Source organism: Anticarsia gemmatalis, chromosome 10, assembly GCF_050436995.1.
Source record: "Anticarsia gemmatalis isolate Benzon Research Colony breed Stoneville strain chromosome 10, ilAntGemm2 primary, whole genome shotgun sequence".
Classification (NCBI taxonomy): domain Eukaryota; kingdom Metazoa; phylum Arthropoda; class Insecta; order Lepidoptera; family Erebidae; genus Anticarsia; species Anticarsia gemmatalis.
In genome coordinates, this window is record NC_134754.1 from 12,374,890 (window position 1) to 12,401,489 (window position 26,600).

The 26,600-nt window shown below is 35.7% G+C and overlaps 1 protein-coding gene across 2 annotated transcripts in view; it reads left to right on the forward strand.

Moving 5' to 3' along the window:
• The first annotated feature begins 1,090 nt into the window (after positions 1-1,090).
• Positions 1,091-26,600, forward strand: part of LOC142976057 (uncharacterized) — a 237,919-nt gene continuing 212,409 nt past the window's right edge. For both annotated transcript variants that reach the window (XM_076119258.1, XM_076119259.1), the window contains exon 1: positions 1,091-1,362. The gene's annotated coding sequence lies outside the window, so the exon portion shown is untranslated. The remainder of the gene's footprint in view (positions 1,363-26,600) is intronic.

The following is a 26,600-nucleotide window of genomic DNA, read 5'->3' on the forward strand; positions in this document are numbered from 1 at the left end:
CACGGTGTTTTGAGTTTCTAATCGCACTATTGTGTTATCAAATATTATCAGCAGTAGATATAGACAAAAACGCGCACTTCTTGCCAAGATTAACCTCTCATAAAATTATTTTCTGCGGCTCGAGCAACGGTAAGTCTATGAAGACTGGTTCGATTCCAGAGTCAAATTGAGTGCTTTTGTGTTCCAATTTCTGCCTGGAGTTAGGGTACATGTCCGGCATTTGATAGGCCTTTTGGGATTAACATCAATAGCTCCAAAAAATAAGTCATACATACATATTAGTATAACAACTAGTCTATAATAGCTACTTGAAAGCTGGAGCAGAGGTGTATTAAATATACCCAAATTTCGAATGTTAGTACCATGTAATAGGGAGCGAGCCCATTGCCGTACATCGCGTCGTTACTAAATTCCGAGCTATTTTTGCTAAATATTTAGATAAACCCAATAGCAACTTGCCAGACCCGGGATTGGAGCCCAAGACCTCGTGATTAGCAGTCGTATACAATTAGATAGACAACAGAGATCTCCACAACGAAATATACTTGATAGCTTAATCGTTAACGCCAATTTATCTAATTTGACAAGAATAAAACCTACAATATTTGAACAAGTGTAACTTATCCGTTCTCATGAACATGATACGTTAATTTTGTTCCATAATAAGGCTTAAGACTGAAATTAGAAATAAAATGAACTAAATAACTATTACATCGTTGAATTATTTGAGATTAAAAATATTAACGACTACCCTCCACCCGTCATATCGTAAACCAAAATTTATATTTGAGCTATTCAGCGCTATAGTGGACTGAGGAGTGCTGCAAGGCAATAAAATTGGACTTAAGACATTTTGTGGATCACGGTATGACTTTAGGCCTAGCAAATGGTTTTACATTCGCCCTCTGTTATTATTTGACTAATACAGTTGCAGAGTGTGGTTAACTATCCCATACACCATGTTGTATCTTGTAAGCCATCACACAAATCAATTCACGCACTCGCTGCAAGATGGCGCGGCCGTCAAATTCCTATTAGAAAGGGAAGGCGCAGTTCCAAACAAACGCCGTTTTCCGGCTCAGTGCCGAGATTGCCTTGGAGGACGGTGTACGTCGCACCCCGCCACGATCTCATGTCGCGCGTGAACCAAAATAAATAGCCCATCTGTTCAAATATTGTGCAAGTTTTTTTTATTGTTTCCCCAAAAACATACGTAAAAGGATGTGTGTGTACAAGCCCCGCCATATGTCTTACAGGCTCTAAGTTTCGTTATTATTTTTGTGTTCGCAAAGTGCTCGAGTGGTTTTTGTTATATTGTGAATGGATTTATAAACCCGATTATGAGGAAGGACGCCTCATAAGGTACGTTTTCTTCAAAATTCATGTTCTATTTTAGTTTAGTTGTATCGTTTGCTACTATTTGTGTATGTTTTGAGTAAGACAAGGTGTATTAGACGTCTAAATTGGCCACAGTCCGAGCGCTTGACGTACGACTCGACTGTAACTGGACTTTCGCAATATTTATTCCTTGTGCGTGTTTACGTGCCTTATATGTGAGGCTCGGCCATAAGCGGCGTTCTCATACGCGTACAAAATACGTGTAATATTTATAATGTGAGCCGTAAACAATTATAAATATAATAAACTATAATGTGACATTCAAATCATGTGTTTAATAATTTCTCTTCGCTTTTTATGGACTGAAATAATTTTCTACTCGTTACGTTGCGATTGAAAGTCTGTTTCCGATTTCTTTTGTTCGGCTAATTGTGTTGTCGGTGTGGACTTTTGTTTTTATTGAATTTTGCGCTCCATTTGTCAAGTTAAACATGGCTACGTCTACAAATCTTCTTGCGATGTAATTTCCGGGTACGGGAACAGCGTCAATGTCTGTCAATACTTATTGTAATCTATGCACGACAGTTGCTTCCTTCGGCCCATATTTAGAAGTAAAAAAATCTTGTTCAACGTAAATATTACTTACAAAAGCTTGGATAAGCTGCAGAGAATTAGATGGAATTAAATTAAACCAACTGGAATACATGTCAGGCAGGAAAAAATATTAAATTGTTGCTTTCACTTCGTTACTTTACAGAGCTTCCCGGATTGTGGTTTCAAATTCGGGCGTACTTTTGATTTATTTAGGGTTGTTTAGAATGTTTGAATTAATCTTGATTCCAAATGATAAGGTCTTCTTTGTCTATGGTTGGTAATCTCCGAGGACTTACCTACCATAAACAGACACATTTTAGTTTTAAAGATATTTTTCTATGCAGACAGCTTACAACCTGAATCTTTACAAAATCACAAAGCGAGAGATAGTAAATTATCTTCATTTATAAAGTGCGATTTCAAAATAGGCAAACACACGCCTACCCACATTATAACTGCAAGTAGTGCGCAATAATAGTACCTACAAAGTAAAAGATTAATAACCCATCGCCTACGACGCAGACGCAACTAATCCGTTATCCTCCGTTGACTCATGCAAACTTAATACGAATTATAAGTAGCCGATTCTCTATGGAATCACTCTATAGTCTCTGCTAATGCATTATTTTGGCATTCCCCAAATTATACAGCTTTTAGTCACGAAAACACAAACCTTGTAAAACTAATTCCATTATGTTTTAACCTTAATTTATTTCTACTAGAGTGTTCTGTTACTGTATGCAATTAGTAGTGTATCCACTTAGCTCTCGATTAAGTTAGTTTCGAGCTAACTTTTTGAAACTTTTAGGGTAAAACTAACAGGATTATAGTGTAATAAAGATGACCATCTATTAGCACGCAGTCATTTATACTTAGTGACCGAATTGTGTTCAAATGCTGAAGTTAATATCAGTCGTTTTAACCACTCAAGCTGCCAATAGTTCGGAGGCCAAAAATTGTAATAGGTAATGTCTTCTGAAAAGTACTAACGGGGAAGTCATTCTTTTCAATCACCAATTCATTCACAATGTTTTACCTAAGTTTTTCAATTATACATATATTACCTATTTTGGAGCAAAATCCAAATTATTATGCAATATTATACAAATAAGCCGATAACCTGTTGGAATTGAAAGCAGAAAATGTTCATTACATATTTCTTTTTAGTCGATTAAAAGAATGGAACGATAAAATGCATAGCATTCTTGTATGAAGTCCGTCTGCGAATCAGAACGAGAGCAGTTACAAACGCCAATCCAATTAGATTTGAAGGAATGTTTCGAACATTCCGAACCTCTAACTTTTTGATGCTGCACTACGATTACATTTTTGCCTTCTACCGCCTTTTGAAAACACAGTAACGAACATTTTTTGAACTCAGATAGTGTTATAGTTCCGTTCGCAACGATTTTTATTACACCCTAAGTTATAAATTTATACTAATACTTAGAACTTAATTATAAATTATATAAAAAACAATGACTATCTGAGCAGTAGTGGCAAAAACTAGGGAGAGATTGGCGAAAAAAGCTGTAAATGATGATGATTCAGTTTTTATTATCTAGAATCCCGTTCTCTATTTTTAATTACCTATGCATTTATTGTGGTTAGTCGTAGTTTCTAAGTCCAAGACGCTCAAAGGCCTTAGGATTCTCCTTGGGGTTTCTGACGACAACTCCAATAAATACCTAGTTTAAATTATCAATTTTGAGACCTAGAGACCATATTAATAATCTTAATTAAGAGGCAATGTTGACTATCTATCTAATTATTGCGTAAAACCAATGTCTGTAAGTACTTTATAATTTTAATCGATAATATCAAACGTCATAAAATAGTACTCAAATTACGCTACTGAAATAGTTACTCCCGTTTTGGAGAAAGTCTTAATCATACGGTTTAATAAACATAATTACAGTATCAATGTCTTGTTGTTCATTTCCTGACATTTTGAGGACAAAACAACGTATGGTCGCGTGCGTATCAAACATTCTTTAAACAACTAGATTAATTGATTTACTTTCGTGATAGACTTCGGAAATAGACTGTAAAAATTAAATTGTTTCATTTAGTGGTTTAAATCAATTGATGAAGCATTATCTTAGATGCCTTTATCATTGGAGGTAGGAAATAACAGTATATAAAAAGTAATACCCGTGCCTGAAATCTATAAATAATTCTTGAAGGAATGCAAAGTTACCAAAAACGGATAAATGGAAACGATGGAACAGGACGTCGCGTCCTAGAAAGACAAACACAGATTATGTGATGATCAGGTGTCTTTCAAAAAGGTCAGTTGCGCAGCAGCGATCTCGTGCAAGATGTATGTAAGTGAATGAAGCAAAATAAGTTTGTAGGTATCGTAGCAAGTTGAATTCTTTAATAATTCTTGAATTTATAATCAAGATATCAGGTATCTATGGATGTAAAGGGCATCATTTTTTTAAGGAAGGAAAGAAGACCATGTTTCAGAATCAATATTACCTAAATGAAAAGTAAAACAGCGGTTCTGTTACACTAATATCAAATCAAAAATATCTCTTTTTTTGCTTTGGTGTTCACGTTGTAAAAATATCGATTAAAAATGAACTTCTTATTTGGTTTTTGTCTACCCCTTTGGGATAAAGGCGTAGTATTATGTAAGTAAAAAACAACTCAAAATTAACTGGCAACTCTACAAAGTGTAGACAACAGAGAACGTTACGTATTTGAGAAGCGCGGTTTCGCTCAGGTTCCCGTTATTTTCCTCACTCCTGAGGGATTTCCTCAGAATCCTGGCCTATATCGTCCCACGTAAAAGCTGTCTGCGTTACAGATTAAATAATATTATTATGTATCCACGTGCCGGATTTCAGTTTGATTCGGTTAACTTTATCTGCTCTGAGTTGGCAAATAAATCAATGGTAGAGAAACGTAGGTTTTATTTTATGAAGTTCTTTAAACTGTTGAAATATTTTGAAACTATTTTGTCAATGAAAATAGACGCAAAGTAATACTATTTCTATGAGGTTTCTAAAACTGTTGAATCGGTTTTAAAACTATTTTAAGAATAGGAAAAGAAGCTACATAAGCCTAATTCTTTCTGCTTTGGTTTGCTTGACGTTTCGGCGCAGTTTAGGCTGTAGTCGAAGGTTAAAAGATACTTTCTCGGGTATTTCAACTTTCAATGAACTTCTATTTACATATTTGCGTCCGTAAGGTCGCGTATTTTCCCATAGGTAGACAGGGGCCAAAGAACTCCTATATCTTTGTTAAAAGAAATATTTTATCTCCACCAACGAAAATTAGATTCACTCTAAAAATAGAAAAGACACGAAAAAACCTTTATTAAGTCTTCAAAAGAAAGTATATTTGTAAGTAGACATATTCATTTTGTTTGTAGACCTTTGTAAAGGTATATTATCTATAAATAGGAACATTGTGTCCGCCCACGGAGAAGCGGCGGCGTCACTCGATTGCGATGTTTCACAAGTATATCGTGTCTTTATAGAATTATGACATTATTATATTACAGGTCTATTGAGCAATGTGAAGGTTATTTTGTTGTAATACTCGATTATTGTTAAGTTGTCTATGTAGGTAGAGGTCTAGAAAGTTTGATTGTATTCTAGAAAGAAATTCCCGTAATAAATTAATGATTATAATGCATATTTGTCGTATTTGACCAAAACAAAATAACTTTTTATAAGGATGATGTTTTAAGAATGATTTGTGGATGTAAATGAAGCTGGGGAAGTTTGTAAGACTTGTAGTAGGACTTGGGATAAGCAAATATTAAACTACACCCAGTTTAATATTTGCTTATCCCGAAAAACGAATATTCATGGACAGACAAATTACTTCTGATAAATTACTTAACCTTTTTGACAGAATCGACATTGCTGTCAAAAGCGTTTAAAAAATGCTCTATTAAAATCACAAGAACACTGAAATCTGGCCCCTAATGTAGCAAAAGAACTAAATCCTTAATTGAATTTATATAAGCATGGAAGTATGGCTACTAGTGCATAAATAGAAGGTACTTCCTAAACAACAAAGCATACCATCATCAAAGGTTCAACATCAATGTTAGAAATCGTATGCGTTTGCGCAACCTCCACCTTTGCACCACGTGTTACAACCAGCTACACGCAGTTACACCTCGCGTGACGTAACAGACTTTATACTGTCATTGATAACTATAACCTGTACTATGACCTAGTAAATAATGTAGTATGTAGTGTAAATAATAAGAGGAGCTCGTGGCTGACTAACAAGAGATCCACCGATCGATCTCTGAGGTTAAACTGCGATGGGCGAGGTTGTTCTGTGGATAGGTGAACATATTATTATGAAACACAGAGCAATTCGGTTGCTCTGTGTTTCGGTAGGCACGTTAAATTGTAGGTCTCGGCTGCCATTTACAAAGATGGGTATCGTGTTATAACCCAGGTAACTGGGTTGTAGAGGTGGGATAGGCACTAGGCAGTCGCTCCAAGTAAAATAATTGTTTTCAGCTGCATCTGGTGGGACTGCAAGCCGACTCCAACATAGTTGGAAGAAAGGCTAGGCTGATATCATTTATTTTCTTGGACGCACAAAATATCTTTGAGTGCTTTTATATAGCCACAAGCTGAGACGAAATAAAATTATAAAAAGAAGAATTAATTTAATTAGAAGAATTTGTTTCTATGGCACGAGTACAAAAGGATGTGGTCAGGTACAAAGTTATTTGTTTTTAAATGCTCTATAAATTAACTGTATAACAGAGATTACTGCTCTAATAATTGTGATACAAAAACGCTATAATAAAATTATAAAACGGACGCGTATTATAATAATACATCCTAAACTAAAACTATAATTCATCACAATTTAGTTTTTAAATGAATATAAGCTGACCCAGATGAAATTCTGTGAATTCAGTAGAGATTGTGTCTTTGTCCGGCGGCCTAAATCTGTACGGCAATCGTGATAGGTTTGAAGTTATATTAAAATCTTTTGTTTTATACATTTAGTCCAGTCAGTTTATGAAATATAGGGCCTTTGAAATATTATATTGTTGATAGTTTTGTTTGTTTTCGGAACCTATCGGAAATGAAGTTGAAACGTTGCTTTTTGTAAGAATGTTGTAAGACGCCATTTGCATTCATCTGTCAAAGAAAAGATGTTTAGTTTAGCTTTTGATTTTTGTACAAACTTGTACTATTATTTGTTCTAAAATACTGCGTGATTTGTAATTTGTAAGGATGAATACGCTAGGCGAAAGCTAGTAATAATGTCGCTTATTTGCTCAACGGTTTCAACAGTTATTTGTTGGAACTGAAATATTGTAGAACTTTAATTATTTTCATCCCAATTTTGACTGAAAATCTAGTTGCTAGAGTTAATATATAACCATCTTTTAGCGGAATCGTTAATTCTCATTTCTACCTACACGTTGACATACTTAAAAGTTAAAATTATCCATTTAAGGTTGCGTATTTATTTCTCTTTTTTTACTAGCAAGTAGGGTACGTACGTAAAGTTTGTACTAACCCTCTTATTCATAAACACACTATAAACCTATTTTAGTTAAAAAACTACTACAATACATATGTTTTCTCTTTTTCATTTCGCTAAGGAGTGAAAGAAACAAAACTCTTTATAAGCCTTTCATAACTTTATATATTTTAATAAATAAGAGGGTTGGATTTTATGTTTGAATACTTAAAACGTTAAAAGTACTGTTGTCAATGTCAAGTTCGTGAGTGGTTGTTCAACTAGTTAAAATAAACTGTAACATTTATTAGCGTAACATCGCATATTTCACGGTAATCGTCTTGTAATCCCGTTATGAGATTAAAATTGGGTACGCTCGAATTGAGTTCATGCGGGTAGGTATGGCACGATATCTTAGTTTGTAGATAAAATATAACACAAAAACGATTTGGTGCGGTTTTTAAATCATCAGATAGCTTTATTAAAGGGTTTCTTTAACTCATTTCTTTTACTCTGCTGGGCAATGGTCTCCTCCCGAATTCAGGAGGGGGTAAGGACTTGAGTCCATCACGCTGGCCTAGTGCGGGTTGGTGAATTTTAGGCATGCAAGTTTTCCTTCACCGTTAAGCAAGTGAATGATTTCTAATGTACACCTAACTTCGAAATGCCACTGGTGTGTTGCTTTGGGTTCAAACCATCGACCACTTGCGCGGAGATGAGAGATTTTTAAACATTTTAGTTATTATTACAATTTTTCACAACACCAGATTTTAAACTTTTCAAAATCTTCCGAAGTGTTGCAAATTAAATAAAGCTCTTAAAAATAGAAGGGTGTAAGAAAATCAGTTTTTTGAAAAGGGGTTTCTGTTTTAAGATGACCTTTTTAAATGTCACCTTAATGGGTGCCATTGAGTGACCTTTCTCTGAATGGAGGTCTTTCGAAAACGGGTCATTATTCATTTAAAGAAATTTTAACTGTCCGTGTTTTTCTGGCAACCCAAATTGTATTAACGTTTCAGAAGATTGAATAATAGAAAAGAGATTTTTAATGAATTTGACCTTTATTAATCCACATATTTTTTATTTTATGCGTCACGTAAGAGAGAAAGGTTCATAATTTTCCCCGTCTTTGTAACATTTTTCACTGGTACTATGCTCCTATTGGTCGCAGCGTGATGATATATAGCCTTCCTCAATAAATAGGCTATCCAACAGAAAAATAATTCATCAATTCGCATCAGTAGTTCGTGAGATTAGCGCGTTCATACAAAAACAAACAAACCCTTCACCTTTATAATATTAGTATAGATAGATTAAGTGAGGGAGTGATTTCAACTAAGTCTGTATTCATTCTAAGGTCTGGATGTTAACCTAGGTCCTGCCTATTCATTTGTAGCTTGCCTAAAGAGGTAATAGCTAAAAGGATATCCTAAAGTCATAATTTTTGAATATTTCTGTACTTACTTATCTAGTCGTCCTAGCTATTTAGGATATGTATTAGGGTTAGTGACTAAATCTAATCAGTGTGTAGAATATTCATACACTCAGATTATAACAAGTAGAGAGTTGAGATTTTCAAAGATGTGATATGCCAGGATGATTCATAAATAATGTAGCTTAAAGTTATTGTTATAATTGTTGGAATTACTATTGCATTTATGGAGAAATCTCCCTTACAGATAAGTAGATAGCTTATGAACCAATTTACTACAAAAAGTTATACAATAGCTATTATTTTTCGTACCTTTCGCTAATTCGTTTTGCGTCCACGGCCAATGTTGTAAAGTGTAGTAAAGATATCTATGGTATAGTTTGACATAAACATAGAGCCTGGAAGTTAGCATATAAAATGACATAAACTTTTATTGAAAAGACTTATATTTGTGCAAAAGAAGCTGATTAGATGGTTCCGTCAATACAGTCCGAGGAAACGTTTTATATAAATTAGCAAAGCACGAGTTGTTTAATTTCCATTCGATTGTCAGTAGTAGGAACTAGGACGGCTAATATTGGTTCAAAGATCGATAGACACTGTGACGCCCTTCTACGTTGACATTGTGGAAAGAAGTGAAATATGTAATCGTACCTATAGTAATACATAGTAGTTAAATATAGTGGGTAGGTATTATTGCAAAGAATTTGAAATTCATTTTACGGACTTTTGTGTGGTGTTTGAAGAAAATGATTAAATTTTGAGTAGAATGATTGGTTTTATAACAGAAGTGGACGTTAATTTAACTATGAAAATAAGAATTTAAGTTAGGTATAATATTAAAAAGCTCGTCTTAGCCTGACATACCTATTTTGATGTCATCTTCTTTTTTTCTTTTATGCAGCCTCCGGTCCAAATTGTAAGCTTTTGGATTTTTAGATTGAGGCTCCTTATCATCGATTACTATAGACATGTATTTTTTACCGGTGCAGTCGTTTCCAAAAATACCCTTAAAAGTCCATGATTACCACAAATGATTCATAAACCCAAGATATAAAAGTTGTCATACATCAATATATTCCGAGCTCTATAAAGTATAAATAACTACGGTATATTCCGTGGGCTGTGCTATAATAAGAGCGAGAGTGAATGAGTGAATGAGTTGTAAGTAGTGGTGGCCACCTGTCCACTGACTCATGGAAAAGCCCACCACAAATAGAACTGGTGTTGTTTTCATGATGTAGTACGGAGTTTGGAACCGTGCCCGATTATGGCGGAACTTTATTCACGTTTAAAAGCATGACAGATTTGTCACCCTACTGAACCCTACTGAAAAAAAAAAAACATAGAAAAACTGTATACTAAACGACTTCAGTCTATAATTTTGGTATCCAATGATAATAGCAAATGATAAAAACAAAATTTCTTCAACCCGCACTTGCGTGGTGGACTGTGAATGGCAAACACTCTTTACGGAAGGAGACCTGCTTGCGTAAAAAATATGTACGAGTATAGTAATTTGATAATAATATGATTAATTATTAGAACCTCGGTACATTAATTAAAAAATAATTAAAGTTACCGCCGAATATTTCGCAAGGATTTATCAAATTAAAGTTACACTAATTAGGAGAAATTTTCCAGTCCATGAATGATGCAACTGAACCTGAAATAAAATCCCCAAAATTTTAATTTCGCATTTCAAGTGCCCCTTAAAATATCGTTGAACTGCCAAAAATGTCCGTACATTTTAAAACGAGTACCGTACAAATTGGAATATTTAAAAATGTTTTTTTAAACCAACGATCGCTGGATTGGTTTGGCCATCGCTCACTGTAGAAAATCAATCCCTTTGGGAGTGAAAAAATCTTAATTTCACGTAAGCAAAGCGAAGGAGAATCCCACAGGATCGTTATATAGCGTGCAAAGAGCCTTTCAGAGATGTATCGGGTTACTTTAATGCAGATTGGAGGGTAACTGGATTGAATGGAACTGAGGTTGCTTACTGCTGGTGTTCTTATTAACATTTCTTTGTTGGAAACTAGATTGTTAAGATATAGTCTGCATACTCTGAACTAAAATGTAGTCATATTTCTAGTTCAATCTTATGTTGGTATACAGAAATCGCATATAAAAACTCAGTTAGATCTTACTTTTTTCCTGTCATTAAAAATTAGGAGCTTCTTTTCTAAAGGATAAAATAAATTTATAAATTTAACTCATTAATGTCCCATTGCTGGGCAAGGGTCTCCTCCCGTAATGAGGGATGCCAAGAGTGCACCACGCTGGCCAATTGCGGGTTGGGGGTTTTTTCTAAAGGATTTTATCATCTAAATCTTTCTACTAAGGATGCTGATTTATTGTACCTGATCTGTCCTTTTTCTTCTCAAGATATCTCTGAGTATTCACTAGCTGTAATAGTAGCCAGTCATACAAGTCAGTCTTAATAAGTGTGCAGTTTGTTAGTGAATGCCCAACTTTATATTAAAGCAGTCTGATTGGATCCTGTTTAAAGCATCAACCACTTGCAATTACAATTGCCATTTTAATCAAGTCTTCCTTTGACTTTTAAACGAAGGTCTTAAGGTCATCACACTGTGGTGGACTCCTCGCTAGTTTTGTTTAGAAAGGTCAACAACTGTATTACTTTACTAAAAGTTATGTTTGAATAGTGTATTGTAGTATTTGTGTTGATTTAAGGACTAGTACCTTTTAAGTATTGAATTTTATTTTCTCTCTTATATATAATATCTCTCTCTATTCTTAAAAATAGATACATAATATTTTGCCGTGTGAAAAGCCTCTACGACTTAAATTACATCACTTGTTCGCTTTAGGTTACTTCTGGTAGCAGTTTCAAAGATTACTCCTTCTGAATTTTTCTCCATGTGAAGGACTTAGCGTGACAAATTGATTTTGCATTATTATTACGCAAGCGACGGGCACAAATTACATGCATACATAAAATCAAGCCTTGATCCATTAACCAGAGAAGGAGGAAGGAGGATTTTATTAAGAGAAAACCACAATTGATCTAATCATTGAACTCACATGTAACTGCAATTGCAAGAGAGCACAGTACCCTGGCTCTCATTGTATTTCCTTTTGAAAAGCTGGCAAAGAACTTCTACCTGTCCTCCAAGCTTGTACTTAACCCTCATAAAACTGCACATAATCACTCAAGGGCGATGAAGCGTACAAGTCATGTATATGGTAATCAGTTGGCAAGCAGCCACAGGTTTGACAACAAGTGGCCTTTGTACACCTTCAAGGCCTTGCTAGGGTCAAGTGGATAGCTCTATGGAGGACTTACTTCCTTACTACCTGGACTTACATATTGAAATTACTGCTTTTTAACTTCTATATGCGATGAAACCTTAGCTAAACCTGCATAAATTACTTGGATACAGGGTGGTAGAGAAACCTATGGCTTTCAAATCTTCGGATGTGCCATAGTAAATTTTATGTAGACGCACGAAATTTGGTCTTCTGTATGGATATAAGTATCTATGTCATTTGATCATGATCTGATCGGGTCATCCAGGCCCACCATACTACTCGTATACATAGGTTAATGTGACATAATATGTTTGTTACTCTTTAAAAAGGATTACTGAATCAAATCTGATAAATTTCGTAGATTTCGACACAAGCTTATAACTTTTGAACCTAAAGAATCTTCCTATCTTTCAACGCGGGCTAAGTCGCGGACAGAACTAAGGTGTATATTCAAACGTTTTAGCTATCTCATGGTTTCTAAACAATAGTAGTTTCTATTTTATCTGCGCAGCAAACGAGTTGGTCGTTGGAGTATGAAATGCTCAAATGATAGATCGCACTCGGCGCATCCGGTTTTCAATTGTGACGTAAGTTCGCGTGATTCGCAGCAAGTGTACCTTGCGATACAGTGTTGAATTTTATCGTGGTTATCAAATAATTTAAGATATGAATCTGCCAGGTGGTTTCCACATACTTATGCATAAATTATTTAAAGGCACAAAACTAAATGATTAATCTTAAAATCCTTTGTTTTACTAATTTCCGCCCGTGACTTCTTCCGTTCTAGAAGGATTACTCGGAATAAAATGTGTTACGTGTCCAGGTTTTTATCTGTGAGCAAAAATACAACTAAGTGTGTCCAGTAAATTTGTTTGAAAGAGCAACTAATATACGACCTTTCAACGCGTTAATAAGATTACATGTTGTCACCGGCACCAGTTTCTATCCGATTTAAATTACTTTATCATTGAAACACTAGCTCGATTCTCTATTACTATCGACTACCGACAGTTAGCTTGTCATCGAGTTTGTATGAAAATCTCGCGCCTCTGACGGCCGTCGTAAGAACTATTTTGTCAGTACATTCTAAATGTCAAAGTTTCGATACTCGACAGTACCGATTGGACAGAATCGCGCTACACGTATAGGTACATTACTTACATTAATACAGTCATCACATCCAATAACACGTCTGATTCATCGTGATTCTGACCTCAATCAAAGGCAGAATTGGTGGCAAAATCAACAAAATCATCGAGCAATCGCTGCCCACTTCGACCGACATAAACCACACCAACTGTCAAATTAACACAACCTTCATCCCAACACGAATATGTTGACACAATGACAGACATAGATTAGTTCACCCTCCGGAATCCATAATACTTTTCCCGGAAAGATTAGATATCGGAAACGAAATTAAACTATGTCGCCGAATATCAGAAATTGTGGTTAAACGACGTATTCTCCGGGAATTTCCGTGGGGTGTTAATGGCTGCTTCAATAGAGAACCGGCTTAGTAGAGACCCTCGGCATTCGCGGTTATTTTTTAGGTTATAACTTATAATTTTGTGTATTTCCAAAATAAAATAATTGTGTCAAATAGACCACTGTCTGTTGCATAAGCCTACGAGTCGCAGAAGTTCTAAATTCTGCATTTTGTATACATTCTTCAGCTGCAAATCTTACACAAAAGGGTCTTTACTAAGTGGTTGGACTAGGGGAGATTTTGGCTCTTTTCTTTGGACGTATGTTCGTGTGTGGATCAATCATGGGAGAATGTTGCGTTTATATCTCGTGCTACAGATGGAGGATTTGCTTGTTTTGATCGTTATTTTTAGATGCTTTGTAGCTGATATATACTTATTTGTTTTTGCGTATGGAGTATTATAGTACTGTGAGTGGAGTTTTGGCTGCCAAGTCGCGTTATTTCTTTAGGGTTTTGAGACTATATTAATTACACTTAAAATTTCTAATGTTTAGTAGTTTATTGGTAATGGCGCAACCATAATGAGTTTTACCTCAAAGTTTAATTTGGGATTAGCTGACGCAGACCATTCTAGATCAACTTCTGGGCACGGATTTCAACTGAACATTTATTATTCAGTTCTAGTTTACCTAAAGCTCATTACAAAAGCTAGCACTAGCATTTAACAAGGTAACAATGCTAAAATATTCCACGAAACGCCAACAGCTGCAGTAAAATAAATAGAACTAATATTTTCTAGGTGCTCTTCAAAGAACATTTTAGAAACGAGACGTTATTCTTACCTTAGCATATTCCACAATACCTAGCAATCAGGCAAGGTAGGTTTTTTATACTATTGTGTCGAGGTTTTGATATTTATTTTAAAAAATTGTTTCATAAGGACACGCTGGTGGTGCTTTGCTGTTTTTTATACTAGCTTCTAATCAACTTTTCGATAACTACTCGACAGTCATTCGATACTGGAGCACTCGGTAGCAATTTGAAAGCACTGGTTAGATATCTATAGCAATTCGATAGCAACTCGATAGTCATCCGATAGTCATTCGAAAGCAATTCGATAGCTACTTGATAATTACACGATAGCTATTTATCCGATACATTCTCGATACCTACTCGAAATCGACTCGATAGCAACTCGAAACCTACTCTTATTATCGGATAGACGTGGTGGGTAACCGCCTTCTTGCCTTTTTAGTATACTTTTGGTAATAAATATAAGATGTATGTAGTCGTAACTGGTACGTACTCTAACTGACCGTTAACAGGTCGTAATTAGTTCGCCGATCACTCTCCCGTGATGTGTAATCAAGCGAGCTAGATTGAACTAAACCAACTGGTTTCCGAGATATTACCAAATATTCTACCGATTATGAAATGTAGCTGCAGCAAAGTTCTTAAAAACTTAGTTACTGCATATGGATGGATTAGTAGCCAGTAGATAGCCAGTTGCGCTCACCTGTCAGTAAACGATTTGTGGGTTAAGCAAGTCTTGGCGCGGTCATTTCATAGATGGGTTATATATAGTGCATTTGAACTGGGCATCTCCATGCTTCGGAGGGCACGTAAAAAGTCGGTCCCGGTTGACAATTAAAATACCAGGCGTTAAGCCACGTCAAAGAGCGGCTTGAACGACTTTGACACTAGGTTGACCACAAACCATGCGATAAGAAGAAGAAAACCTTTAATATCTTGCCTAACCCATTTTTGATGGGTACCCATAAGATTTTTTGGAAGATCCTAAGGGCGATTGTTTTCATTGGAATTTCATCAATCATTTTTTTGGAAAAAATAATAAATCAAAATCAAATCATTTATTCATTCAGGTCAAATATTGACACTTATGCTAGTCGTTACAGTTACTGAATCTACCACTAGCTCGGAAAGGGGGTGGAGCCTTATGAGAAGAGCTAGCGAGAAACTCACGGCCACTCTTTTCAATCGCCAAAAGATTTACAATGTGGTTGATACAATAATTGATCATGCGAGGCGCTGCCAGTAATCAATGATATAAACTATTATAACAAGGCGAAAAAGGTGTAAATAAGTACAAGTTAAACTAGCCTAATGAAAACGGAACCTTACTACCTAAGTATAAAACGTAAGTTAAACATTATTTTTCCTAAGGATATTTTCGCAAGTTTCGCAAAAACACGCGAGGATGCTAAACTAATGAATATTTAAAACGGCTTGTGTAACTATGATAATTTTATGTGGGAAGGAAAATCAACGCGCTTGTTACCGATGAGAATTTTTTACTATCAGCGTTTATTAAGTATTATGCAGAGTTTTTGTTAGACATCGATGTCTTGTTGAGTTCTCAAGGTCGAGAAAGGTCAACTGTGTTACGTTACTTTCCTTATATACAAGAGTTGAAGTATGAAAATATTGGGGTAGAAATCAGGATTGGGAAACTAGATTTTGCCCGAGCCGGGAATTGAACATGAGATTATAGTTATCTGTTTTAGTCTTCACTATTGCTTGGTAGTAAGAAGTATTGAATTACGTAAATTGTAGGAAATTATTTTTATACGAATTCGTACGGGCTTTAAATCTCGCGCATCAACAATTTTTTTTTGTACTTTTACAATTTGCAATTAAATTTTATGCTTTTCATATCTTGACGTTTCGGCCAGATCATACAGGATTTTGTCGTCTAAAAAACATTATTTAAATCAAGTTATATACAACAACACTCTTATACCTCTCCTAAACAAAATAAATATCAAAGATTTACGATACTCGCCAACAATACTGTGAACATATTTAAAATAGCCATGAATGCTCACTTATAAGTAAAGATGCGTTGATAGCGATCTCAGAACATAAATACTTTGTTAAGACTTCCTGTGGAGATAGCTTGTTAAGATAGTATTGGTTAGAGGAAAATGCGTGCAAAAATATTGTCTGAGGTGCAGAGTGTTGTGTGTCGAGTTGGTAATTTTAAAGTAGAAATTAATGACATTTTTTATGTGTATAGAGTAGTGTATTTGTTATAACTTCCAGGCGAAAGTTCGTATGGCTATTTGTTGAGCTTTTACACAAAGATACGGAACATTACTTTGATGTTTGACATGCTTATTGTTATAAACCTATATAGGTATTTTCTTAACCGTGAAATCTTCTTATACGGACGAAATCGCGAGGCGAAGATAGGATTTTTAAATGCATATTCAATGCGAAGTTTTTGCTTAAATAATGTTTTTGTGGAGCTTCAAGTGTTTTGCTATAGAGACGATTTCCTATCTATCAACGATTCACTATCACGTAACTATTGAAAAAAAATATCAGTAGCCCTACCATGAGTTGGCGTAGTTAAAAACTAGAGTAGTTAACGTGAGAACGCAACTACAACAGTGGGCTCAAATAGGGAAAGAATGAACGACAAAGCCAATCTACATTCACTGTTGTTTAATTTAACTACACGTTATTAAATATGGCGACCCATGGTAGCAATTTTGGTACCTTAACTATCCGCTAGAGGCGCTGTTCGAGTTTTACGAGAACTACAGTGTCTCCGGGAGACTATAGTTACCAACTCATGGTAGCGCTACAGAATAAACTTATTTTTACGAAAAACCGGCGATTTTTTCTCAAATTAATTTAAGATGTCAATTGTAGATACGAAAGCATGTACTATCTCTATATATATGTATGGTGAGGATCTCCTTCATTATGAGACATGGTCGGCGGCTCAGCGCAGTGTCTCGGACCATCGCAGTGATGAATGTGTTCCTGCCTTGTATGTTCCTGTCACGTTACCTTAGACACTTAGCTTTAGTGATGCAATTTTTTTCTTTTTAGGGTTCCGTTCCCAAAGGGTAAAACAGGACCCTATTACTAAGCCTCCGCTGTATGTATATCTGTCTTCAGGTTGTATCTCATAAACCGTCCCCATACAATAAACGTGTTTTTTCGTATTTTTTAGTACGGAACCCCTTAGTGCGCAAGTCCGACTCGCACTTGTTTGTTTTTGCTTATTAAGACATCTCCTGCACTAAGGATTGCTCTTGTCGTGGGCCTTTAACTAACATACAAACAACGGACTCAAATTACAACCAGGCCCGAAACAGCTATTTGTTGGTCGCACAAATACTTGTTCCGTGTTGGAATCGAACCCACAATCTCCCAACGCAATGGTCACCATTGCACCATGAAGGCAGTCGTGCAATAATATTAGTTCTTGTGTTATTTGGGACAGGTAGAAAAGACAGGCTTTATTCTTTCTAAAATCTATCCTTAATAGACTGAAATGGAAAGATCTAGAATAAACCTAAAAAAAGACGACTTAATTTTTCTAATATCACTCCTTAAAGACTTAAATAATAACTAAAAGTTAGTACAGAATATATATTATATCGCTCTAATTCTCCAACAGTCTATTAATCTAAGTACATCTTAAAATAAAGTTTTGTTTAATAACGCACACGGATATTTGGATCATATTATTCCAAGCCGTCAAGTTGTGTGACCCGTTGAAGGTGAAACATGACATCACGACTGCCATTATTAATTAGGTACTGTCAATGTCATGCACTGCGGGCTTAGCTAATAATATTACAGTGTAGTTATTGTTATACATATACATATGTATATATATAGTACAAAGAGGTGATCTTTAAGACCATAATAATAAGGGTTAATACTAATCGTAGGATCTAAAATATTTCCTTGACCTCAACTACATACTTAATATTAGTTAAGCATTGTAGTTGGGGTTAATTGCAAGATGGGTGACTGTTGGTAAAAAAATACTGTGCTAGGAAAACGATAAACATAGTAGGTACCATACCTATAAATTCGATTTGTCAACCTGTTCTGCTTTTATATTTAAACTGATTTTGAACTTATAATTTTCCAAAACAGGAACCTTGATTATCCAAACTAATTGGGACTGTGTTCTGTTCAGATAATAATATAATAAAATGTTTACTAACACCAGATCAATACCGTTTTATAAATAAGCTTTCATTCAACTGTTTACAGGATTACAATGAATGTATAAGTTAAATTTTATATCTTTACCCAGAAAGACAAGCCTTATCTCAAACAAACTAACAACCAATCACACGTCTTTTTATCCAAATCCATACATCTTCATACACATATAGGTACATGGTCGTGTTAATTGTGCACCTGTGCTCAATTAAATTATAATTAATACCAATTACACTAATGATTTCACGCTAGAATTAACTAGTTATTAAATATCTGATACTGTGACAAATCGTCACGCACTTTGACGAGCAAATACACTGGTCGGTATACGATTACTAGGTTAAGCATCTTACAGCGCAGACATTTTATAGATGGGTGACCGCTTGGTGGTTTTTTAGCTAAACATCTCTTAGATAGGAGGACCTGTAAAAATCTGGTCCTGGTTGTTGTAAAACAGTCGATAAAGGCATTCAGGCGGCTAGAACAAATTCTACACTAGGATGACACGATGTACAGCAGTGGCTTTCAAATAGTTGTCAACTGGGATACGTGAGGACCCCTTGACTATTTTCTTTTTTAATTTGCCCAATAAGGTTTAATTACAGCAGTGAAATATTTATTCCACGAGGCGAACTAAACTATTATTGTACCTGCAAAATACTTGAAGCACTATCTATTCTTCCTAGAGATTTCTCTCAATAGCAGAAAACTGGTGAAATAAGTACAATAGTCACCCTAAAAGAACAGATATCACTACAACCGGATGATACCTTTCCTATTCTATTATTAGAGGGAAACCAGACAGAAACAATTCACAATGACATCTGCGATACAAAGGGGTAGGCAGAAGTATCGGTATCACGTAAAAATGTGCTACAACCATTTATTCGATACATTTCCGTGCTATAACCGGATATCAAACCCGGGAATGGGACGTTATTGTCGCAAGGGTGGGATGATATTGGATGTTTTCGGTTTTTTGTTTTGTTATGTTAATGTAGATGTGGAACTATTGCTTCTGTAGTTAGTTTAAAACAACGGCCAGTGTCCCCTGCCCGCGGCAAAACGGCAAGCCATTCAAGAAAAATATATGTTCGCGTTAATTCTGTATGATCCCTACTAATATAATAAATGCAAAAGTAACTCTGTCAGTCTCTCTGTCTCTTCATACCTAGCCTTTATGTCATGCCATGCATCTTTCATGACTTGACCGGTGTGGATGAAATTTTGAATGAAGATAGTGTAAGTACTAAATGACGGGATTGTTTTATCCCGGAAATCTCACGTTAGGAGCCATATAAATATCGTTCAGGCAGACGAAGTCGCGAACAAGAGAAGTATTAAATAATGTTATAAAGCTTATCGTGGTTTATCGAGAGTGTAGCATATGCATTATATAAACTTAAAATGTCATTGTCATGGCCAATACTAATAGAAACAAGTATAGAAATGAGTCAGAATTATTAATCGCTAAGTATTAGATATTCGTTAGATACCACACCTCTCTAATTAAATTAATGCACGAGGAAATGAATACTAAATCGAAGCATTTTTGACCGATTTTTTGTTTCTTAAGCGCTAGAGGTAATATTTAAAGAAATAAAACTATGTTAGGTTTATTTTGAAAAATACCTTGAGTATTACTTTTGATGAGATATTTAACAAAAAAATCTTTGCAACTTAGTATAGACTTTCTTGAATCACTATCTATTTAAAAATACCGTTTTAAAATCCGTTGCGTCTTTTCAAAAATCTTAGCATACTTACATAAAGACATAGGGACAGACGCGGGGAGCGACTTTGCTTTATACTATGTAATGAAGCGATAGAAAAGGTTTAAGGTATGATTAAAAAAATATTATTAGTAGGATACCTAGTGGTTAAATATCTCATTCAAAAGAACCTCTTAATTTCTCAAAATTTCGTATCAAAATAACAAGATTATATATATACATTTAATAATAACGAGGCAAATAAATACGTGAACATGGGCCTCAAGTGTAAGTGAGCTATTAATTCAATGGCCGGGGTGGGTGAATTTATTGCACGGAAGTGTACGTCTTGTGTTACTGTTGTAATTCGAGACTGTCTGAGATGTTTTGTGGCCGATTGCTAGTTTTAGTGCGGTAGTTTATTTTGGCCTTAAGTGTAGAGATCAGTTATTAATAGCAGTACTATAAATAGCTTTATTTTCAATGTTTGCGTAGGTTTTGTGATTCATTGGAATTTTTTAAAAGTCACATGATGAAGAAAGTTAGACCAAATGCGAAAGTAGATGGCTAAAACATGAGACTTGTTTTTGAAAAGTTAAGGGGCCGTAGGTATCTTCCATTATATAACTGACTTTAACCTGTAAATATAAATTGAACCTTTGAGTATGTCTGTGTGTTCTCTCACCATTTTCAATCTCAAACAATAAACCATTGATGTAGTTCATATCAGTATAATAGGTATATGAGTCAGTACAAGTAGATATAGTAAGTACATAGAACAAAACAATGGCTAACGGTGAAGGCATTGTAATGACGATCACGAACTAGCCACGGGATGGATTCCTACTAGCCGACCTGCTACTGTTTACCATTATAGTATATTAACACATATAGTTTATATACAATTCCCGCTCTAAGAATTGCTCTTATATCGCGGGGATTTTCACAAACATACAAACCACAGACTCCAAGGGCGCCCAGACCCGAAACAATTATTTGTGGATCGCACAAATAATTGACTCGTGTGGGAGTCGAAGCGCGGCTAGAGCAAAGCGGGAGTTGTCTTTAAAAAAATAATATCAATTGAATGAAGCGTGAATTAAACTTTAGTTACTTACTTATGAAAGCCGAGTGGTATAAGTTGGTACCTCCCACGTCCATCCCACCAATGACTTTTCGAAGTTATGTGTGTATCAGAAATAATGATCACTTGCTCTAGCGGTGAAGGAAAATATCGTGATGCAACCTGAGAGTTCTTTAGAAAAGTTCTTGAAGGTGTGCAAAGTCCTCAACCTTCATTTGGCCAGCGTAGTGGACTCAAGGCCTAATCTCTCCCTCATTCCGGGAGGAGACCTTGCCCAGCAGTGAGACATTAATGGGTTAACTAAAAGTTGACAAATAACATAACCTCAAAAAGATATAAACTTTATTCATATCTAAAGTTTATTACTCAAAAGACCTGTTTCGTTGTGTAATTCGCTGGTCGCCAACTTGCGTATTCCACTCATAATCTGTACGCGAATTGAAAAATGGCGCAAGAGTAATTTGGTCGTAGAGTTTAATGCCTCTGTTATTATGTTGTTTGGCTTGAAGGGGACATGTCGGAAATTATACTTGTAGTATGCAGAATTTAATTTAAGCACTTGTGAATATTTTGTTGTAACTGTTGCGCGAATTTTTCATTCTATCATCGTTAGGTTGTCAACATAAATTTTAACTAACTGTATCGTGTTCTGTGTTTTAGTGGCCCTAGTTAGTAAAAAGTAAAGTAGTTAATAAAAAGTATTTTAAGCCGTTCGAAAGAATTTGATATGGATTAATGTGGTTTTACATCTACGAGTTCTCCGCGTCAAAGGTTGCTAAATTTACGGATCTTTTATGGTATGGTATAGTATCATTTCGAGCTTATATTCAATGAATGCTATAAATGTATCGTTTCGTGCACATATTCAATAACTTCTATAAAAAATTTGCTCCTTTCACACATTTTAAAGGCGCTGACCAATTAGCTCCTTGCATAAAATTAATAATAGAATGGAAGTGGAATAACCACTAAAACTACTAGGTTCAAATTTGAAAACTTATGAAAGTGCAGAGTCTAACAAAGAATTCTTCAGTCTCAACATGAAATTGGATGTAGAAGTTTCAAAGTAATTCTATTTTCTGTGTGGTCAGAAATAGCAGACCTTTGCACAAGCTAGTTTGTAGAATAAAACGTGAAAGGTTCTTGTGACAGGTCTCGGTAAAAATGCAATGATTTATTATATTCAGCGTGACGTAAGTAAATATAATAGCTGAGGGAAAGTTCAACCTTCACTGAAATAGGGGTGTGTTTATGTGACGCTGATATTATGCTAATATTGTGAATAAAGGAACCTTAAATATAACGGTTAAAAGGGTAGTTTTGTGACTTTTCGATGTGTATGCACAAATACTTGCTTTAATAGTTTTTAAGTTATAAGATCTGGTGTAGCCGTTTATATCCAGTTATATTTTAATTACTCAAAATTATAAGAAAAAGGCAATAGAATGGAATATTTAAGTGTTACAAATGTCTTTGTGAGTACCTAAATTAAGGTTCCTTATGTGGATCAGGCAAATATTTCTTCTGTTTTGGATACGAAACAATAAATGCGAATTTGCCAGCCATAAGTGTTTCGGCATTGACGTAGATACCTTTAATCACTAGGCCATGGCCATAAACCATGTGTTTTTTAAAGTCACGTAGAATAGACTATTGCTAACATGTTTTCCATAAAACGATTTTAATTTCTACAAATAAAAAAGTGTTGGAAACCACAGAAATTGAATAAAACATTATGGCCGCAGATAAACGGCACCGGAAAGTGTTTCCATATCAGACTTTCAAGTTAAACGTGAATTTAATTCTGCTAAAGTACGGAATTAGGACATTCGTGCAGTTTACTGTCCTAGCTATGCAAAGTGGTGACGATTTTACCAAATGCCAAGTATACAAGGTTTTTACTAGACTGTAAACTGTTTTACTAGCTATAAAAGTGAATATTAGGTCGGGGCAAAAGTCTTTTCGCATTATAGTATGTATGAACTTGTAATAAAATCTTTTCTCTACACAAAAAAGCTCTTTATTTGGGTACCTCACGAGCTCACTGAAAGAAACCTAATGAACCATGTGCTCATTTCTGATTCTTGAAGCCAAAGGGACTTTATTACAAGTTACTTAAGTAAGTTATTATACCGCGAAAAGACTTTTTCCTCGACCTAATATTATCATTTAAGTTTTTACAAAATGCGACAGTGCTGGGTATTTTTCTGTTTCGCATAATAAAATGCATTCCTACTTTATAACTCAATACGGCATATTTTTGACTAGCTGACCCGTGCGGCTCCGCTCGCGTGAATTTCGTACTGTTGCTTATTCGTTTGAGCACGCGAATTGCGAAGCACTCGATACACCTACACATAAAAATGTTAACAACTCTTTTGTCATCTAATGGTTATTTACGAAAGGGACCCGAAAGGCACACAATGTGACACAGGCTCAGGCAGGCCTGATTCCCTGTGGTTACCTTCTTTTCCGCTCTCGTCTGTATCCGTAGCAGTTTACAGTGTAAAATATAATACCTTATAATAGACTGACCATTGCTTACCCGTCTGGATTCAGAATATTATTATAGGTCCTATCTGCGCCGGAGCTCTTCAGACGCGTAATAATGTATACTTGCGATGATACGTCCGAAACCGCGTAACCCGTAATTATTTTTTATACTTATATCATCCGTTGTTTATTTTTTAAAACTTACCACATAGTCTGTTTCATAGCTATCCAATTTATTTCCTTAATGCAACGAATTAATTTGGTTATTAAATATTATGTGATTCGAACAACAACGCCATCTGTCAGTTGCGGCGAACAACGACAACAAACGAAATTACTCGGTTTGCCATCTAGGATATCCCGATCGCACCGGACCCACGTAAACCAACATTTTTGTGTAATATATCATACAACATTTATGTTTAAAAATCTTATAAATGTATAGCATGTTTCAAAGGTATTTTTTTACAATAAAGCCATCAAAATAAATTAATTAGAAAAAACATGCATTGTTGCGGTTTATAACGCCATCTATTGGTTGGTGCGAACAACAGGTATCGATACGGCAGGCGCCGCGTTAGGCCCAGCGCAGACAGACCGGAATAATCCTCGCGCGGTCTCGAGCATTTTCTTTACGGCTCGCGGATGCTCGAGCATGCTCGCGACTGCTCGAGCCTGCGCGAGGAAAACTTTCTAGGTTACCATTCTTCATTAAACAGGCCAGTTTTCGTGAAAATTCGTCAACGATGGTAGACTGGGCCATGATTATAATTGCTCTTTTGACTGAAGAAGAATAAAAATGACGTTCTCTCTCTTTAAACTCAGTAACAACATTGAAATTTTTCGTACGATGCCGGCGGCGACGCGATGCCGCGCGGGGATACCCGCGCATCCTCGAGGACGCGCAAGCATTTTTTGTCAGGTTCAAGCAATTATGCACTTTATTTTAATTAATTTAAAGTTGATTTTTAAGTGCGTTAAAAAAATCCTCTCCGCTGCGCTCCTCTTGGTCTGCGCTGACCCTTAGCTAATAATTCGAATGTTGTGAAATGGATTGTAACGCCATCTATGGTCTCTATAGGGAAACGCAGGTTCAAACGATTTCTACGTATTTTTTTCAATTTTCTGAAAATCTTTGAAATTTTATGCTATAAAAAGTATCCTAGAAATTGCTCCACTACTTATTCTATGCATATACCAAATTTCAGTGCATTCTATCCGGTAGTTTTTACGTGATAGCGACACATACAGACGGAGGACAGACAGACAGACAGACAGACAGAAAAGAAAATTATAAATTGCAGATTCGGTATCAGTATCCGTTACTAAACATCCCCCATTGGTTTTTTTTAAATATATTCAATGTACAGAATTGACCTCTCTACAGATTTATTATAAGTATAGATGATTATTTCAAATACGAATGTGTGTTTGTGTGTCCTTCTTTTACGTCAAATCAAGTGCACTGAAGTGTATACAATTTGACAAGGTTACACCTTAAGGTGAAGGACTTAAGCTACGATTTTCAGCAATATACCGCAGGCATAATAAGATAGTAGCAACTACTTATGTACAGTTTAGTAACCGGTACACTACTGATAGTTTAAGAGTTAAGTAGTTGTGAGTGCGCAAGTGAAAGAAACTTCTTCCCGTAGTAATTTATTATTCTAGTTACGTAAATACAGTTTTAGAGTTGAAAGGTGACTCTCACACACGTGCGGACGCTCGTTTGTTAAAATGCACACTAAATATAAATTAATTATAATTACAAAACAATCAGCCGATTTGTGTAAGATCAGCGGAATATCAACTAAGTGTACGTAAACCGTACATATTCCCAACCCGGAAGTAATAACAAAAAAAGTATTTATTAATTAATGAATGAGAATCACCCGTACAAAGAAGAAATTGTTGAAATGTATAAACTAAAAATTCATAACAAAAACATTGGTTAATAAGTTTAGGTATCTAAAATTTAAATTGGATATCCGAGGCAGACTTCGAACAGGCACATTCAGCATCGACCGACGCCTCCGCTCGCGGCTTTGGATGCGGGCGTATGCTCCTCGAACGGGAACCGAACAACGTCTTTATCCCAGTAGTTGGTGTTACAGTCTGCACTTCGATGTCCTCGGTTGTACCCGTAGGGTTACTGATGTCACACGTATTGCGGTTGCAGTAACCATGTTTACTCGCCACCCATACGGCTATCGCCAATCCTACGATAGCCAGTAGTATATAGGAAATGGCATAATGGTGTATATCGTGCGTTGTTAACGTCGTCGGTGCAGGGAGTTGTTCATTGTTCTTTAGGGATCGTAGACGATTTTCGACCACAGCGATGTCTTCGATGTGTGTCGGTTTCAGCAGCGAAGTAGGATGTGTGTCAACTATGGCATTTATCGTTTTATCCAGCGACGGAATTTGGATGTCGTAGTCCTGCTTAACATTGCTGTAATATTGGTTGTGAGAATGTATTTTTAAGTCTCTTGTTTGGAGAATACATCCTTCTTCCAGAGATACAATCGATGACCCGTTGATGACGTGCACTCTGACTTCACCATTACACACGGTACGTATATTGCACTCGTCACAGCACGTCACTAGCCACGTGTTCGTGTTGTGTAACTCGACCCAAGCCGTGTCGCATTCTAATTTCTTTGTATTGCAGGTTGATGTTGATTGATGTCCTAATAATTTGGCTTCACAGGGAGCATTGATGTTTTGTAAATTGAAGATTGGCAAGTTCAACATGCAGATGAAATTATCCCTTCGCCGTTGAAT